The sequence below is a fragment of the Heterocephalus glaber genome, unplaced genomic scaffold, assembly GCF_053883595.1.
Source record: "Heterocephalus glaber isolate CG9 unplaced genomic scaffold, H.glaber_assembly_v1.0 deba00001553, whole genome shotgun sequence".
In the NCBI taxonomy this organism is placed as follows: Eukaryota; Metazoa; Chordata; class Mammalia; order Rodentia; family Bathyergidae; genus Heterocephalus; species Heterocephalus glaber.
Genome location: NW_028258344.1, coordinates 245557 through 262375, shown reverse-complemented (window position 1 = coordinate 262375; position 16819 = coordinate 245557). Strand labels below are relative to the sequence as shown.

The 16819-nt window shown below is 43.1% G+C and overlaps 2 pseudogenes; both read right to left on the bottom strand.

The window, feature by feature from the left end:
• Window positions 1-5406: 5406 nt before the first annotated feature.
• Window positions 5407-6596, bottom strand: LOC101703379 (uncharacterized protein C15orf39 pseudogene; annotated as a pseudogene).
• Window positions 6597-7136: 540 nt separating this feature from the next.
• LOC147824111 (uncharacterized protein C15orf39 pseudogene) lies at window positions 7137-8287 on the bottom strand (annotated as a pseudogene).
• Between the last annotated feature and the right edge of the window lie 8532 nt (window positions 8288-16819).

The following is a 16819-nucleotide window of genomic DNA, read 5'->3' as shown; positions in this document are numbered from 1 at the left end:
CAGCAAAACCTCTCTCATCTCCTTTCCTTTCCTTCTGACCTAACTGCTTAAGGTGTTAGAAGTGGGATACTCTTGAGACTGGAGGAGGGGCTGGATCCCCCCCCCCCCCCCGCAACACACACACACACACACACTCATCTAGAGTTCTCTAGAGAGAGTAGATAAACTCGGTTGATGCTCAGGGTCTCATTTTGTTCTCAATAATACAGAGTAACTTCCTAGGGTGTGTACTGCGAAGTTCAGACTATTGATTTGGGGTGAGGGGCTGGAATGGCTGTAAAGTGAAATGGCCTGGCAAGTACTCATAGTTTCTCAAAGCCAGTTTCCTCCAAGGAAAAGAAAGATGAGGGTGCCTAACTTGCATGAAATACCTTCTGCAGAGGCTTACACTGCCTAACATGCAGTAATGGCGGTGGTTATTCTTTCTTGCTCTCTCTGCTTCCCTGCAAGTAGCACAGAGCTTGGCACACAGCAAGTGCCTAATCAGTGTTGCTGAATTAAAGATGGTCAAGTTTATGTTTCAGCTCAGTAAACGCCACTTACACATCCAAGATGTAAAACTAATCTCAGTCATTGTGGATGCCCACTTGTTCTAAGCTAGCTCCTGTTTCCTGCGATCCAAGCATTGTGCTACCGTGTAGAATTTACAAGGAGACAAGTGGGACACTATAGGAAACTTGGTCTTTATATTAATAGTAGCAAATATTCAGTGCCAGATGCTCCATCACTTTTCCTTTATTAATAATGTTCTTAAGAGGCTGGCCTCAGCTGCAGTCCAACAAGCCAAAGCAGCCACATGTCTTAGTTACTTTTCTCATTTCTGAGACTAAATACTGGACACCCAAAGTTAAAGGACAAAAGGTTTATGGTAGCTCAGTTTGTAGAGGTTTCGGTTCATAGGGAGCTGGCTTCAAGGCGGGGTGGCGTGGCAGAGGGGCATTGCAGAGGAGAAACAGTGCATGGTGTAGCAGGACAGGCAGAAGGGAGCAAAGCAGCAGAGCAGCTTCTTTCTGTCCCTTTATATTTCATCCAGGCTGCTTCCTTTTGGGTGGTCCCCAGGGTGGAGCACCCTTAATCCCAGCATCGAATGCCTAATCCTAACACCACACACCTAATCCAGCCACCTTTGAAACTCCCCACCTATGACAGCATAAGGCTTTGAGGAAACATCTAGATACAAGGCATAACATATCTAATGCAGCAGTTATTTTGTGGTATGAGGCATAAAGTAACAAAGTCTAATATAGCCGTTATTTTGTTTCTAATAAGGGAGTATAAAGTTTTCAAACTACAGCCATGGGGTGCATATCTGTCTACCACAGGTCACATACACGAAGGTGATCCCATAGGATTTTTTTTATTTCAATAGGAGATTTTATCTGTCTCAAAGCACATTTCTTAAATAATGCTAGGGTTTTGAAAACAAAACAAAGTCAAGCAATTGTTTATAGTAATAGACCATTCAACAAATATATATAGGTACTAATGATTGGAATATATATATATATTCCAATCATTAGTACCAAATGAGTGTTTTTAATATCATGGAATATTTTAGAACTTCATAATCACTGACACCAAGTATCTCCTATACACAAGACAGGTAAATTCATAGCTTTAAAATTTACATATGAAAGTATTTTGGGAATCTACAAAGGAGGAATCATGACCACAAGATTATAATAGACCTGAAAAGTTTCTATCATCTAATGACATTGTAGCCTTGTGCCATCATATTGAAAGGGAATACTCAGGTATTTGTGAAGATGACAGTATCAACAAACCTGTTTATGCTGCCAATTACATAAAAGTGTAGCACAGACAATTATGTACAGTATAGAATACCTGATGACAATAAATCATTATGTTACTAGTTTATGTATTTGCTAACCTATACTTATTATTTTAGAGCATACTCCTAAAAACGTTTACTGTAAAACATATGCCATTTCATGCTGGCAGCAGCCTTGTCCATATCATGTCTACCATATCTCTTGATTGCATTGAGAAGCTACATTTATTGATTAGCCTAGACCTACTTGGTTCATATAAATTAGCCTGTGATATTCAATCAGAGATAAAATCACATAAAAACGCACTTTTCAGCATGTGTTCCCATCATTAGGAAAAAAGTAGGATGGCTATATCATATAATGTTCACTAGTATGAAGTCAGTTCCTGCTGAAGAGCAGTGGGTGGGTTACTTGGGATGGTGTCAGCCATATAAGACTATCAAGGATCCTACAGAGCAACTCATTAGAAGGCCCACATTCTGGCCTTTTGTCCAGGATAACTTATTAAGTGTATTGGCCCTAAATAAAGGTATCTACAATTACAAATGAGTCCTACATACTGGCTACAGGAATGTAGCAAATGTCACTATATGTAAAATATTTTGACATTGATTGGTCCATCTGGGATGTCCTATCAGTGTTTTTGGTAAAGTGCCTCTTAGAATGGAAAACAAAACATCAGGCAGACCTGAGCTTGCATTCAGCCTCACTACTTTTAACTACTTACACACAAGCATCCTAGCTAAGGCCATCTCTTTATTCTTATTCATAAACAACTATTGTCCTTCCCACTTCTCAGCAGCATTTATATATCCTGAATATGTCCTCTATCCATTCTCTTTATCTGTCTTTCCTCCTTAAGATCTGATGAAAATTCCCTTTCTCAGGGAAGCTCTCTTTAAAACCATTATTATTAGTAACCTTTTCTAGACATCTTCAGCACTCATGTTTAATTCTTCTAAACCAAACCTAGGTACAGTACCTGGACATTGTCTTCCTTTCTCCTCTTAGCCTTCTTTTCTTAACTACCAGTAAATGGTAAGTTGTTTTTTGGAAGGTATTATTTATACTTATCTGTTTTCCAGTGTATCTCCCCAGAGTCCTGCAGGGTACTTTAAAATATTTTATTAGTACTCACTGATTGGTTAAATGATTTTTCTCCACAATATTTTCTAAAAAGTACAGGATGGAATGATCAGAGGCCGACTGCAGATCAACAAAGGCTACCTTGACAGACTAGGCAAGCCTTTGGAGAAAGAAAAGAATAGGATGGGCAGGGTGGAGGAGGAGATATAGAAATGCATCGCTGTGTATAGCATTTCCTTATGTTTACAAATACATATTTATGAACTCATTTACTTGTTAAAATTTACACTCAATATTCAAGGTGCTTTCCTAGTCAATTATAGACATGTGCATCACAGAGCAGTGAAAACTTTTCTTTCAATACACATTCCCAGCTGAGGTAGACAAGCTGACACTCTGCCTTCTCTCTTCTACTCATACTATAAACACATGTCTAATGCTATGTTTTCCATGTTTCATGCTTTGTATTGGTGGTTTCACTGTCTAAAATGGCCCACAGTTAGAGCACTGACGTTCTGTCTAGTGTTTCTGAGCACAAAAGCTAGGATGTACTTTATGGAGAAAACACTTGTTGTTAGGTACATTTTACTCAGGCACAAGTCATAGTGCTGTTAGCCGAGAGCTCAATGCTAATGAATCAACAATATATTAAATAAGGTGTCCTTAAACAAACACATAAAACAGTTGATCAGATGATAAAAATGTAGCCAGAAACTCACAGGAACCTACCCTATAGTCCCCTCTAGGAGCAATGACTGTGCACTTGCTAATTTAGTGTTCACAGTAATTTTAAAGAATGTAACTACCACACACAATGAGAATCAACTATATATGAGAACAACTCATCCATTGGTAGGAAAATAAAATGTCTGAACCGAAGAAACTTCTCTTTTTAAGACCATTATTGTCAGCTGCCTGTTTGTGGTACACTGATTGGGCATTCTCACAGCACCCTTTCACAGAATCTTATCTGTAGCCCATCCCAATGCCATGGAGTAGACTGTCTCTGGTCCTTCTTCCCCTCTTCTGAAAAGGGGGTCAAGACTCCTGAGCCCAGCATGGGGACTCCTACAGATCATTTGCACAAGCCCCCTAGCTGGCTTTTCTGGAAGGGGCCAGGTGGATACTAAGACTTTCCCTCTGATGCTTGCAAACCTAGACAACAGACCCAAGTGGCCTGAGTCGCAAATACTGCAGAGCAGTGGCACTCAATCCCAGGGAAAATTTAGAATCACCCAAGCAGCTAGTCTATCCCTATGGCCAGGCCCTCCACAGACCAATTAAACAAATCAAAGTCTCTGGAGAGGGATCCTAATCACAGAGGCTTTCAGTGAGAGCCACTGGAAAACTCATCCTGGAAGAGTATGGGGCATCTTTGCCAAACAAATGGGTTTGTATTTATTACTAGCCCTTCCCGCCAAAATGCAGTATACTCCTCTAATCCGAGGCATTTGGCCGTACTACCTCAAAAAGTTGTTTAATGTGGAAAAATCCTTAAAATGAAATAAATTTGTTTTTAACATTTTATTTCAATTTCTTTTTTTTTCTAAAACCACTCAAATGTTTTAATATACTTCCCCAGGTCCCTAGGTACACCCCAAATCCTTAAATAAGGCCAAGGGCTGAGCCTACCACACTGCAGTTCAGGTCACTGAATTCTGCAGTGCAGTGGCCCACAGCAGGCCCTGCTGACTGACCACAGGACTGTGACTTGGGACGTTGGACTAGGCCAAGGTCCCTGGTCCAGATATTCAGAGATTTCCTAAGACTGAGCTAGCTGCCTGCCACTCAGCTTGACTGCCTTTGTCCCTGCAGCTGCTTGGCTTCCAGAAATCCTAACATTCCTGAGTAAGCCCTGGGTTGAGAGAGGCAGCTCAGGAAGTCACCGTCAATTCAAGAGAGCCCTGAGGCCTCTTAGAACAGGGGTGGAAGGTCCAGAAGGATACTAGCTCCAGGTTGGGCTGTGTCCTGGTGCTGCAGCATGCCTGAGGGAAAAGTATGTGAGTCATATACACTGTATGAGGTACTACTCCAGGACAGCCAAGTCCTAAGAGAGAGACTTTCTCCAGGGAGGTTCTCCTGCCTCCACCTCCTACTCCACACCCTGGCAAAGGTCAAGGAGGGCCTGTCCTGGGCCAGGGGCAGAGACCCCATCATATGGGTGTTGAACTACCTCACAACCCTGCAAATAGCAATCAAGGCCTGGAGAGAGGTAGAGTGTCTGCCTAGGTCACCAGCAAGGGACACAGCAGCTAAGACTTCTCTAGGGAAGACGAGGAAGGGGTTCTTGCCAGCAAAGACCTGCAAGTTAAAAGCTCAATGCTTGCAGCCCAGCTGGTGGCTTGGATAAGGGCCTGGCTGAGGGCACTCCAATGAGATGGGCAACAGGAGGGGCACAAAGACCTGGTGGCCATGCCAACATCACTTGAAAACAGTGCTACAGGGGATGGCTCTGGCTGTCCAGCAGCTGTGGGTATGGTGGGGGCCAGTCAGGTCCAAAAGGCTTCGTGGGTCCACATGGGCAGTTCTAGGCCATTGCGCTAGATGGGCCCCCAGGATAGGGCCTGATGGGCTGGCACTGGCAGTGGGGGAGAAGGAAGGGGCCCCATACCACCCACCCCCCAGCAGGTGCCTCTGCTTTCTCTGGTCCAGGGCTTCCTGGTGGCTTCCTCCTGGGATTCCTGACCCTGGAGGCCAATGACTTCTGAGCCGGGGGGCAGGCCCTCTGGCTCATCTCTGGCCACAGTGGGCTGTGAGGGAGACAAAGTTCCAGCCTCAGTGCCTAGGTCACCTGACACTCATCACATAGCTCCAGTGGCTGCCGAGGTTGCCCATGCTTATGCAGCTGAGATGCAGTCATGCCACTGTAGGCCCAGCAGATTGGGCCAGATGTTGGGCAGTTGATGCAAAGCCAGCAGCTTCAGCATGAGTAACGTACAGTCACACAGGGCATGCTTCCACAGTGCTTGCTCCTCTGACAACGTGGTGTACTCAGGCCTCCCACAGCAGTGGTCTATTGAGAAGGTCAGGCACCTGTGGGAAGATCTGCTCCTTCAACAGGTGGGTGGGCATGAAGATGGCACCAGCCTGTACCATGTGGGTAAGGGAGGTTGCTACATGCTCACCAATCTCTGTAGCTAACACAGCAGCTCGCCCAGCAGGCCTTGCACAGCCTAGTAGTCTTGCCACAAAGCCTGGCTCCACAGCCCAGCCATCTCAAACCAGTCACACAGCTTCTGTGGCAGGGAGAGGCCACAGAGTTCAAGATGGGATCACAAAGGGACATGTGCAGCCTGGTAAAGTGCTGCTCTTTGGAGTCGGCTGGTCAGTCATGCAATTCAGGGCAAGGCCAGCCACAGGGTCAGAAGATAGAACAGAGCACAGAGTGAGGGGGGTGGGGTAGGGAGGCCAAGCTGTGGCTGGAGGGCTGGCCAGGGCCAGGTTGAAGCAAGCCACAGGAAGGGCTGGGTGAGAAGCTGCAGTCTCACTGGCACGGGTGGCTGGCTGGGTGTGATGGGGTGAGAGGACAGGAGGTGGAGCAAGTGTGGAGGGGTGCACGGCTGCAGGTAAGGGTGCCAGACAGAGTATCTTGAGCTAGCAGAACACGAAAGCCACAGGGATGTGGAAGTTGGTGTTTGCCGTGGCCCCGGTGGCTGCCTGCATCCCAGGTATTCCAGGGATGCTGGTCCTTGGGCTGGTCTCCATAGTACCTGGCATCCTGGCTGCCTCTGTGACCACTGTTTTCAAGCCTGGCAAACCTGACACTGCTCCTCATAGGTGGCCCATCCACAGCTGCAGTGGCCTTGGCGTGTACTGCAGGGCTGGGACCTTGATGGGGGCAGTCTCTGCCAGGGACTTCTTCACACTCAAGTCGAGGGCCACCTTTTCACTGAGCGAGCAGTGCAGTTCCTAGGACCTTCTGGGGCAGGCAGGCCTCCCCTGCAACCCCTGTCTTGCTCTCGTTGCTGGCTGGAACTGAGGCCAGCTCAGCTATGGCCTCAGGGGTCTGCACACCCAGTCAGTCATGATAGGGCCCAGGCTAAAGATGCCGATGGGCATTGGCAGAGAGCTGGGCCATCTCACACTCTCCTTCTGTGGTACACAGGCCCAGCACAGGCTGGGTGTAGTGAATGGGGCTTCCTTGAATGACATTGTGCGCCCTGGGGTGCTCATTGCATGGGGGCTGGGGCTGCTCTGTCCTGTAGCTAGGCAGCCAAGTCTTCTCCTCAGCTCCCTGTGCTGGTTTTCTTGCAGGCCTCAGGGGATCGAAGCATGGCCAGCTGGCTTACAAAGGCTGACATACCCACTGGAAGGCACTGGGTTGTGGCACAGGCTACACATTGTTCTGGGGAGGTGGCATCCCTCCAAGTGCTGAGGATGCCCTGTGTAGAGAAAAAAGTCCTCCTGGGTATATGGGAAACCCAGAGTCCAGGGAGTGAAGTCCAGTGGGCACTGTGGGGCAAGAAGAGGCTCCAGCTTGAGGCCTGGTAAGAGGTCCAGGAGGGGGGCAGAGGGGCAGGAATAATGATCCAGCCCAGATGGCAGGACACAGAGGGTCTGGGCCACCTGATGTGTCAGGTAGGGGCTGCCCAGCCTGCCAGCCTGGTACCCATTCCTCTTGTGGGTTCTTAGAGTTGTGGTGAGAGCACAGAGCTGTAGCTGCCCTGCTCCCCTGGGTGATGACAGGCTGAGGGGCCCTTTTCTCACTGCCTTCTTAGAGTCCCTAGGGTAAGGATCTGTGTACTTATGGACCAGAAGCCTGTGTTGTGCATGGTCTGCTATTTCTCTGGGAACACCTGGCACAGGAGGAACTCAGTGAGATGTCCTTGCCAGGTCCCCCAGCTGGCACATATGCATGAATGTGCCATCCAGGAACTGGCCCTTGCCAGGAGCAGGGGCCAGAGAACAGGGCAGGTTGACTGAGGACAACAGGGTCATGGGCACCAGGGTTCAGGTGACATCCAGAGGATTCCTCGATGCCTCCTGGCCCAGGCATAACACAGGCTTGGTAGACCAGGTTGGGTGCTGCCAGCCATGGGCTTGGTTAAGCATGAGCCTGGATGCCATCAGGCAGGAGCTCCATGAAGCCGAGACCTATACCTCCTCAGAGCTTTCTGCTGGTAGAACAGGTCAGCAGGCTGTCACCCCAAAGTGGGACCCTGTCATGCTGGTGGGGTATAGAGTTGGGTATGATGTCCAGGACACCAATTGCTCAGAGTCTGCCTTGGGTATGCCCCATCCACCCACCATGGGGCAGGAGAAGTCAGCCCCTCTTGTAGTCAAAGGAGTCTTGGCTGCCAGAAGAGAGGAGCAGGCCAGGTCAGGACCCTGAGTTGGCCTTCAGGCAGGGCAATTTCCCATGCATCAAGAGTCCATCCCAGTGTTCCCAGGGGCCACTTCTCTGCCATCACTGGGAAGGCATCAAGGCCTCCAGGGTCCCTACTACTTACTCGATTGCCAGCCTGCAAGGCGCTGGGCCTCGAATTGTGAGCTGCATCCTCTGGTGACACCGGGGGCCTGTAGTCCATGTCAGGCCATGCCTTCATGGGAAGACCTGAGATCACCTGCTCTACTCACCCAAGGGAGGTCTTTTACTTCAATTGCAACCTAACCTATGTTCCTTTATTTCCAAAGTCTCAGATAAGGCCAAGGCAATCCCTCTAGGCACAGATCTCCTTCTTGACATGCTGTGTCATTTTTGTTACCTAAATCACACCCACGATACCTCATCTCTAATTTCTAATTACAACTTTCCTAAAGCAGGGAAAGGGCCTGAAAAACCACTTTTCCACACACTCTTATCTTTCACAGCTGCTTCATCCACACCTAATTCAGCAGAATTTTTTGCATTTATCATTTTACCATGACTGTTTCCAAATATTCAACTCATTTTACATAGAAGCAGCCCTTTCACTTGTATTTTTTAAGTTTCCATTTAATTAAAGTGCTTGTTAGTAATCCAGACATAACTGGCATAAAAACAGCTGGCTTGGGGAAAAGCATGTTCTATAGAATAGAGGGTTCAGTTTGCTGGAAGGATGGAGCTATATTTTGCAAAGGGAAACAGGAGTGTTAGTTAATCCAGAGTCCTTGGAAAGAAGTTCATTTCTGAGACGTTCTCATATGTGAAAGCTTCCTACTTTATCCTCACAACCAGATTGTATTTTCTATTCTATGTAGATAAGAAAGCCTCGGAAGGAGTAAGTGGCTTGCCCAAACTCACTAAAATGAGTTGTTAAAGTGGATGGGTTGGATTTGAACTCTTGCTGTGCTGGGTATCTGACTAACATCAAAGCTTACAACCTTAAATTACAACACCTCTTATGAAGTTTGGCTTTCTCAGCCTGAAAGAACACAAAAATAATGCAGCATTTCCAAAAGCAAAAGAGACAAAAATCTAACTCTAATCTTTCAATTCTTTGACATTACAAAGAAGTAAATAAGCTACACAAACAATAAATTATTAAAACTGAGCCACATGGTAACAGCAATAGCATAATTATAGTCTGAATCTTATTAATTTTACAACAAAGTTAATATGTAAGTCAATGTTATATAAAATTGTGCTGCATGGTAATTCTACCAAAATAGTAAATTACTCATTAAAAATAAATGCATAGGTCAGATTAAAGGTTTTGGGGGTCTTCTGGGGAATAACCAGAAGGTAAGAAGGTGGAAGGGCATCACTATAACTGCATTTCTGTTTCTTTCTCAAGAAGGTGCGTAGTACCACATCTGCCTCCTCCTCTACTTTCTGATCTTCAGTAAGACTGCTCAAACCCTCAAATAATATTGGCCTCAGAACCCTAGTATCTGTCCTGTCCCTAGTCTTAATTGTAGAAATACCAAACCTGTTTTCTAGGTGACCTTATGGTGTCTAGGAATTCTTGCTTTTTTAACTTCTCTTTTTTCTGTTTTCAGTATTGGGAATTGAACTCATGACCTTACACTTTGGCTTTTCATATTTACATAATTCAGACTCACAGAAAGTTTCCAAAATAGCAAAAAGAATCACCATATATCATTTAATCAGATTCTCCAACTATTAATACTTAACTATGCTTGTGTTCTAAACAGTTTTCTTTCTCCTGCTCTCTCTCTCTTTCCCTCTTTCCTACCCTACCTTTCTACATATAAATAATTTGAACTTTTATTTGACAATTACAGGCATATGAACCTTTACTCCATAAACATTTCAGTGTGTATTTCCTAAAAATTAAACTTTTTCTTATCACCAAACTAACATCAATTTAACACAATTAATTAACCTATAGACCCTATTCACATTTTGGCAGTTGTCGTGGTAATGTGCTTTATAACAAAGTTTTTACTGTATGGCTTAGTCACCTATGTCTTTGTTAGAACAATATACCTGATCCCCAACTAAGAGGAGAGATTTATTTTGGCTCATGTTTTAAGAATACTTACATGGTTAACTGGCTCCAGGCGTGGTGGCTCTATGGAAGAGCCTAGTGGGACAGCTGCTCACATCATGGTGGCCAGGAACCAGAGAAAAGGAGCAAACGGTGGAGCTGGGGAGGGAGATGCACCCTTCCGGATCACAGCACCAATGACTGGCCTCCTCTGTCCAGGCCCCACCTCCTAACAGCAAGCCAGCTGTAATACTCCATAATCCACTCATCTTCCAAAATCCCAACCTGAGTGTATGAGGCTCTTGGAGGACATCTAGATATAAACCGTAACACTGCATTAGTTACTTTCCCATTACTGGGGCAAATATCAACACCTACGACTTAAAGGAGGAGTTGATTTGACTCACAGACTCCATCTGTAGTAGTCTGCTTCCAAGGCAGAAATGGTATGGTGGAAGGGCAGGGCGGAGGAAAGCTTCTCAATCTATGACAGGCAGGAAGAGGAGAAGGAAGGGAGGCCTCGGGGTCAGGATATGCCCTTCCAGATCATCCCCTAGTGACCTGCCCTCTCCACTCAGGCCACACCTCCTAACAGCACATGGACTCATCAATGGATTAACCCCCTGATGAGTATGTCACTGCCATAATCCAACTGCCTTCCGAAATCCCCACTTCTAAATATTTGAGACTTTTGGGGGACATTTTAGATCTAAATTGTAACACACACTTTGCATGTAACTGTTGTGTGGGATTTCTTGTCTCTCTGTAATTTAGAATGTTCCTCATGTCTCTGTGTTCATGATATTGACATTTTAAAAAGAATATAGGCTAGTAATTTTTGTAGAATCATCTCCTTTGGGCTTGTGTGATATTTTTTCAGGTGAGATTCAAATTTGTCCTCTCTCTCTCTCTCTCTCTCTACCGGGGACCGAACATGGGACCTTGCACTTTCAAGGCAGGCAGCAGAACCACTGAGCTAAATCCCTGGCCCTCAAGTTCTTTCTTTTGTAAGGAGAACCTCTGATGTGAAATGCTTCTGGGTTCAGCTCCATGCAGTGTATCAGGAGGCACAGAGGGTTGATCTCTCTCATTACTGGTGAACTTTAATCATTTGGTTAAAGTGATGTCAACATCCTTGTTTTTCCTTTTGCAATTAATCAATATCATTTTTTTCGTATTAAATTTTTTTATTGGTACATTGTAGGTATACAACACAATTACATTTCTCATTGGGAATTTTACCTTTATATAATGCATCTTGGTTCTTATTTTTTCCCCATTCCTAGCCCTCCCTTCACGCCCTCCACCCTTCCCTATTTACAAAGACTTTATTTCCATTTTTTCCATTTCTCAGCATTTTTCCTTTCCCTTCTTTCCTTTTCCCTGACCCTCCCACTACTCCTACCCCTTTGGACCTTTTCTTCCTATTTTACATTATCGATTATTCATTCTAATCATTGGTACATTTTAGGTATACAATATAATGACATTCATCATTGGAAATTTGCACCTTTACATAGTCTCTCTTGGTTCTTATTTTTCACCCTTGCCCAGCCCTCCCTTCAACCCCTCCAGTCCTTTGTATTTACGAAGAATTTGTTCCTATTTTTCCATTTTCTCATATTAATCCCATTCCCTTCTATCCTTTCCCCTACCCCTCCCACTTCCTTCCCCTTTGCCACTTTTCTTCCTATTTCACATTACCTATTATACATTTAGTCCTTATTTACACTTTCAGTTTCTCACACCAGAGAAACTATTTGGTATTTATTCATGTGTGTCCTATTTATTTCACTTAAGAGTATTGCCTCAATGTGCACCCACTTAGCTATAAATGTCTCTAATTTCTCATTTTTTTGGCTGAGTAGTACTCCATTTTATAAAAACCCCCCACATTTTCTTTATCCAGTCTCCAGTTGATGGGCATTTGGGCTGTTTCCAAGTTTTAGCTATTACAAACTGTGCTGCTATGAACATGGGTACACATATAGCACTGTGGTATGATTCTTTGAATTCTTTGGGGAAGATCCCCAGCAGTGGAATAGCGGCGTCAAATGGGACTTCCAGTCCTAGTTCTTTGAGGTATCTCCATACTGATTTCCACAGTGGTTGCACCAGTCTACACTCCCACCAGTAGTGGAGCAGGGTTCCTCTTTCCCCACAGCCCCTCCAGCATTTGTTATTGGTTGATTTCATGATAGCAGCCATTCTTTCTGGAGTGAAGTGGAATCTCAGCGTTGTTTTCATTTGCATCTCTGGAATGACCAGTGATGCTGAACATTTTTTCATGTATTTCTTTGCTATTTCTACTTCTTTGTCTGAGAAATGTCTGTTCATTTCAGATGCCCATTTTTGGATTGGGTCTTTAAATTTGGGAGGTCTGATCTTTTTAAGTTCTTTATAGATTTGAGATAGTAGACCTTTGTCTGAGGAAAAGCAGGTGAAGATTTTTTCCCACATTGTGGGTTGTCTCTTCCCACTGCTGGTGGTTTCTCTCGCTGTGCAGAAGCTTTTTAAAAAGAAGAGATTCCATTTGTTGATTGTTTGTGCTAGTTCATGGGCAACTGCGGTTTTGTTCATAAAATCTGATACCAACCACCTGGACCCACTGAACTGGCAAGAAAAGGGGATCTGGAAAAAATGAAATCAGAAATAATTTCTCAGATAACAGGAGAAATTGTGCCCCTAGTGCAAGACATGATTAATAAAGCTAGAGAGGAGCTGAGGAACATGATGGAATCCCAACATAAGAAACAAATGGAATCCATAAAACAGATGCAAATAGATTTCCAGGATGAAAAACTCCACTGAAAGTCTACACAGCAGAATGAGCCAATGTGAGGACAGAATTTCAGATATAGAAGATAAGATTGCAATTAGTGACCAGGAAAAGAAAAATTGCTTCCAAATTATAAGGGAACATGAGAAATCAATCCAGCAGCTGCTAGATGATGCAAAAAAGAATAACATAAGACTGATTGGGCTCAATGAAGAAACGGGAGAGAGTGGAGATGACATAAAAGAATCTCTTCACAGAAATAATGGCAGAAAACTTCCCAAGCAGGGGAAAAGAGCTTGACATACAGATAAGTGAGGCATATAGGACTCCAAATAGCCTTGATCAAAAAATATCTACACATAGGCATATAATTGTTAAGATTCCAGAAACTCAACTGAAGAACAAAATTCTCCAAGCAGTCAGAGAAAAGAAACAAATCACATACAAAGGAAAGCCCATCAGAATCACAGCAGACTTCTCAACACAAACCATCAAGGCAAGAAGAGCTTGGAGTGACATATTTCAAGCCCTAAAAGAAAACAGCCTCCAACCCAGATTGATGTACCCTCCAAAACTATCTTTCAAAACTGATGGAGAAATAAGATACTTTCATGACAAAGAGCACCTTAGGAACTTCGTGAATACCAAACCAGCACTCCAAAGAATTTTACACAATATCCTAGGAACAGACATTGAGGATCACAACCCCAGGAAGCAAAGCAGAATGAACCCATCTCGCATGAGAAGAAATTAAATGTAAAGGGGGAGAATCCAACAAAAAGAAAAAGTCATGGCAATGACAAGTCAATACGTTTCAGTTATAACCCTCAACGTTAATGGTCTAAATTCACCAATCAAAAGAAATAGACTGGCAGAATGGGTCAAGAAGCAAAATCCAACAATATGCTGCATACAAGAACCACACTTCATTCAAAAGGAAACTCATAGACTGAAAGTTAAAGGGTGGAAAACAATACTCCATGTGACGGGAACCTGAAAAAAAGCAGGAGTAGCTATCCTCTTTGCAGATCAAGTAGATTTCAAACCAACACTGATTAAGAGAGATGAAGAAGGACACTACATCCTTGTAAAGGGAAGAATCCAAGAGGAAGAGATGACAATCATAAATATCTATGCACCAAACACTAGTGTACCCAACTATATAAAACAAATGCTAACGGACATGAAAAGTCATACATGCACTAATACAATTGTAGTGGGGGACCTCAACATCCCACTGTCACAAATAGATAGATCAACTAGACTAAAAATAACTAATGAAATACTAGAACTCAATTGAACTCTTGAATAAATGAACTTAACAGATGTTTATAGAGTTTTCCACCCCGCAAAATCAGAATACACATTCTTTACAGCTGCACACAGTTCATTCTCCAAAATAGACCACATACTCATGCATAGAACACATTTAGGCATGTGCAAAGGAACTGAAGTTATACCCTGTATATTATCAGACCATAGTGAGATGAAATTGGAGATCCATAGCAAAAGAAACTCAAAAAATTTCATAAACACATGGAAATTGAACAACACACTTCTGAATAACCAAGGGGTCACAGAGGAAATTAAAGAAGAAATCAGACAGTTCCTTCAATTAAATGACAATGACAATACAACATATCGGAATCTATGGGACACAATGAAAGCAGTCTTATGAGGGAAATTCATAGCAGTGAAGACACATATTAGGAAAACAGAATGAGCCCAATTAAACAACCTGATGCTGAACCTCAAGCTTCTAGAAAAACAGCAGGACAAACCCAAAGCTCATACAAGGGAGGAAATTATAAAGATCAAAGGAAAAGTCAATGAAATGGAGACTGAGAGAACAATACAAAAAATCAATGAACCAGAGTTGGTTCTTGAATGAATAAACAAAATTGACAAACCCTTAGCCAACTTTATCAGAAAAAGGAAAGAAAAGGCCCAAATCCATGCAAGTAGGAATGAAAAGGGTGACATTACAACAGACCCAGCAGAAATCCAGAGGATCATCAATACCTACTTCCAGAGCCTACACGCCAATAAGATGGACAACACAGGAGAAATGGACAGAATCCTAGATATGTATGAATTACCAAAGTTGAACGAAGAAGACCTAAAAATTCTGAACAACCCAATATCAACCAATGAAATTGAAAATGTAATTAAAAACTTATCAAGTAAGAAAAGCCCAGGCCCTGCTGACTTCACTGCTGAATTCTACAAGACATTTAGAGAGGACCTGCTACCACTACTGTTTAAACTCTTCAAAGAAATTGAAAGGGAAGCAATACTCCCAAATTCATTCCTGGAAGCAAGCATCATCTTGATCCCCAAAGCAGAGAAAGACTCAACTGTAAAAGAGAAGTATAGGCCAATCTCACTAATGAACATAAATGCAAAAATCCTTAATAAGATACTGGCAAACAGAATGCAGAAGATCATCAAGAAGATCATACACCCTGATCAAGTGGGATTCATCCCAGGAATGCAGGGATGGTTCAACATATGCAAATCAATCAATGTAATACACTGTATCAATAGAGCTGAGGACAAAAACCATATGATTATCTCTATAGATGCATAAAAAGCATTTGACAAAATCCAACATGCATTTATGATAGAAACCCTAAAAAAAGTTGGAACAGATGGTCTCTACCTCAAACTGATAGAAGCCATCTATGAAAAACCAACAGCCAATATCATACTAAATGGTTAAAAACTGAAATCCTTCACACTAAAATCAGGAACAAGACAAGGATGTCCACTATCACCACTCCTGTTCAATATACTTTTGGAAACATTAGCCATGGCAATTAGACAAGAGAAATAAAAGGAATAAAGGCAGGAAACAAAGAAATCAAACTGTCATTATTTGCAGATGACATGACACTCTATGTAGAAGACCATAAGAACTCCACCAAAAGTCTTCTAGACTTAATACACAAATTCAGGGCAGTAGCTGGATGCAAGGTAAATACACAAAAAATCAAGAGCTTTCCTCTACAGGAACAACAGAGTCACTGAGAGAGAAATTGGGCAATAAATTCCTTTCACAATAGCATCCAAATAATTGAAATACCTAGGAGTCAACCTAACAACAGAAATCACAGACCTCTACTCTGAAAACTATAGCACTCTGAAAAAGGAGATTGAAGATGATATCAGAAAATGGAAAGACATCCCCTGCTCCTGGGTAGGAAGGATCAATATAGTGAAAATGGCCATAATTCCAAAACTACTGTAGAGATTCAATATAATCCCAATTGAAATTCCAGCAGCATACTTCATGGACCTTGAGAAAACAATCCAAAAATTCATTTGGAACAAGAAGAGACCCAGAATACCTGAGGCAATTCTAGGTAACAGAGACATGGCAGAGGGTATAACAATCCCCACCTGCAACTATAGTACAAAGCTACTGTGATAAAAACAGCATGGTACTGGCAAAGAAACAGACCTAAGGACAAATGGAACAGATTAGAAAATGCAGAAACAACGCCAGACACATTCAGCCAACTTATCTTTGATAAAGGAGCCAAACATCCTCACTGGAGGAAAGATAGCCTCTTTCATAAATAGTGTTGGAAAAATTGGGTTTCAACTTGCCAAAGATTAAAACTAGACCTATATCTCTCACCATGCACTAAAGTAAAATCAAAATGGATTAAAGATCTAAATACTAAAATGGAAACTCTGAACCAGTTGGAACAGAGGTTAGGTAGAACTCTTGAAGACATCAGTGTAGGAAAAGATTTTATGAACAAAATCTCAGTTGCCTGTGA